The sequence below is a fragment of the Plecotus auritus genome, assembly GCF_963455305.1.
Source record: "Plecotus auritus genome assembly, chromosome: 2".
Taxonomy (NCBI): Eukaryota; Metazoa; Chordata; class Mammalia; order Chiroptera; family Vespertilionidae; genus Plecotus; species Plecotus auritus.
The window spans coordinates 54875027-54877392 of NC_137771.1; the positions used below are offsets into that span (position 1 = coordinate 54875027).

The window sequence follows — 2366 nt, forward strand, 5'->3', positions numbered from 1 at the left end:
TCCTGATTTGGGAATGGTTCCCCAGTTCTTTGAACATTTCCTGGCCCCTAATGTATTGTGTGTTTTTTTGTCATTCAGTGTAACTTTATTTACTATTTATTGCACATGATTTGAGGTCTTTAATTTCTAACCACCAAAGATTCAAAGGACTATTCTTTCCATGAAGTTTAACATTAGTGAATTCATGTATTCATGTGTTTTTATTGTAAACATCTGAATTATTCACATTGTCATAGATACTGAACTCAAAAGCATGGGCCAGCCGAAACCGGTTTGGCTCAGTGGATAGAGCATCGGCCTGCGGACTGAAGGGTCCCGGGTTCGATTCCGGTCAAGGGCATGTACCTTAGTTGCGGGCACATCCCCAGTGGGAGGTGTGCAGGAGGCAGCTGATCGATGTTTCTCTCTCATCGATGTTTCTAGATCTCTATCCCTCTCCCTTCCTCTCTGTAAAATATCAATAAAATATATTAAAAAAAAAAAAAAGCATGGACCATGCACAGGCTAGCAGCAAGCCAGGAAGCAACTCTGCAAGCAAACAGATACTCTGCATAAGGAGAAAAATCATAGCCATTTAATGTCCATCCTGAGTCACCTCAGAATGTTATATATATTGACTTGTTAATTCATATACTGGTAGTATCGGGAACTCAACTGCTTGGTTGGTGACGGGGTTGACCTGGTTTCAGGAGGATTATTCATAAAATAATTAAGGAAAGGGGGGCTCAATCTTTCTTCTTGGTTGATTGCTCATCCCCAGCACCTTCATCTTTCTTCTCGTCCTCAGCTTCATAAACATCTTCTCCTTCACCTTCACCTCCTTGTTCTTCCTCCTTTGCATCCTCAAATTCTTCCTTGGCACCTTCTTCCTCTTCCTCTCCTTCCACTTCCTCAGACACTTCCTTCTCCTTCTCCTCTTCAGCTTCTCCTTCAGAGGGGGTCCATCCTTAGCTTCCTCGGCTTTTGCAGCCTCAATGGTCTCCTCCACCTCTATCTGCTCCTCCTGGACGTGGCTGGTGTATTAAGAAGGGAAGGAACGAGCGGACATCAAGTAGAAGCTAGTCTGTAAACCATCGTAGGCAGATCGACCAAAGACCTGGGAACTCTGGGAGTAGCCGTTGGCTATGCTTCCCACGCTGGTGAAACTGTTCTGGGTCTCCTCACCTTCCAAGAGTTTCCTATAAGCTGCAATGTCAATGTCCAAAGCCATCTTCACATTGAGGAGGTCCTGGTATTCTTTTAAATATCGTGCCATTTCACTCTTTGTAGTTCTCAGCTCATTTCCTAATTTGTTGATTGTGTCCTGTATAGCACTAACGTTGGCATTCTGCTTATCCTCCAGCTCTCGCAGCTGCTTTCCCAGCACTTCATTCATTCCCCGGCTTGCTTCCATCTCCAGGGTCTTGGCCTTAAGCAGGCGGCTCTCGGACACCTCGTCCTTGGCGGCACGCACCGCGTAGGTGTTCTTGGCAGCACTCTCGGTCAGCAAGGTGAAGCAGCTCTTGTACCATTCTTCGGCATTCTGCAAGTTCTTGGCAGCCAGCTTCTCGTATTGGGCGTGGATGTCCTTGAGTGCGGCAGAGAGGTCGGACTTGGAGAACACATCCATCTCCACGGAGATCTGAGCATACTGGATCTGCGCCTGCAGCTCAGCGATCTCCTTTTCATGCACCTTCTTTAGAAAGGCGATTTCATCCATCAGCTGTTGATGCACTTCTCCAGCTCAGCGCCCATCGAGAGCCACCTCATCTGCAACTTTGTGCGTCTTCATCAGCCAGCCCTCTGCATCCTCATGGTTCAGCACCTCTTCCTTGTAGCACATCTGCAGGTTGCTCCCAGCCCCTTCTGAGCCCGGTGCCTCCTAACTGCCCACTTCCCTTCCCTCACGAGGGACGAGGCGCAGTGGGGCGGGGCACAGGCATCCCATTTTCATTAAAATGTTCAACCTGGGCCTGCTCCACCAGTGTCTGCAGGTGGCCCGGGGGCAGACAAGACAGTGATCCCAGAGACCCTGGCCATCCCCGCCCACCCAGGTCCCCGATCAAGGCTTGGACCTCACGGGCGATGTCAGGAGCTGCCCATGCCACCTGCCCAGGTCGCCGATCATGGCCTGGACCCCATGGGCAGTGTCAGGCACTGCCTGCTCCACCTTCCCAGTCCCAATTGCGGTCTGGACCTCACAGGCGGTGTCTAGCACTGCCTGCTCTGCCTGCCTGTCCCCAATCGCAGCCTGGACCCCGCGGGCGGTGTCAGGTGCTGCCTGCCCCACCTGCATATGCAAATTTACCCTCCATCTTTGTTGGGTTAATTTGCATATCACTCCTGATTGGCTGTGGGCATAGCGGAGCTACGATCAATTAGCATCT

At 50.3% G+C, this 2366-nt stretch overlaps 1 pseudogene across 1 annotated transcript; it reads right to left on the reverse strand.

Annotated features, from left to right (window-relative positions):
• Nucleotides 1–725: 725 nt before the first annotated feature.
• On the reverse strand, nt 726–2019 carry LOC308241069 (neurofilament light polypeptide-like; annotated as a pseudogene). The gene is made up of 2 exons: nt 1947–2019; nt 726–1842 (listed from the first exon to the last, which is right to left on the reverse strand). The product of its transcript is annotated as a neurofilament light polypeptide-like (transcript).
• Between the last annotated feature and the right edge of the window lie 347 nt (nt 2020–2366).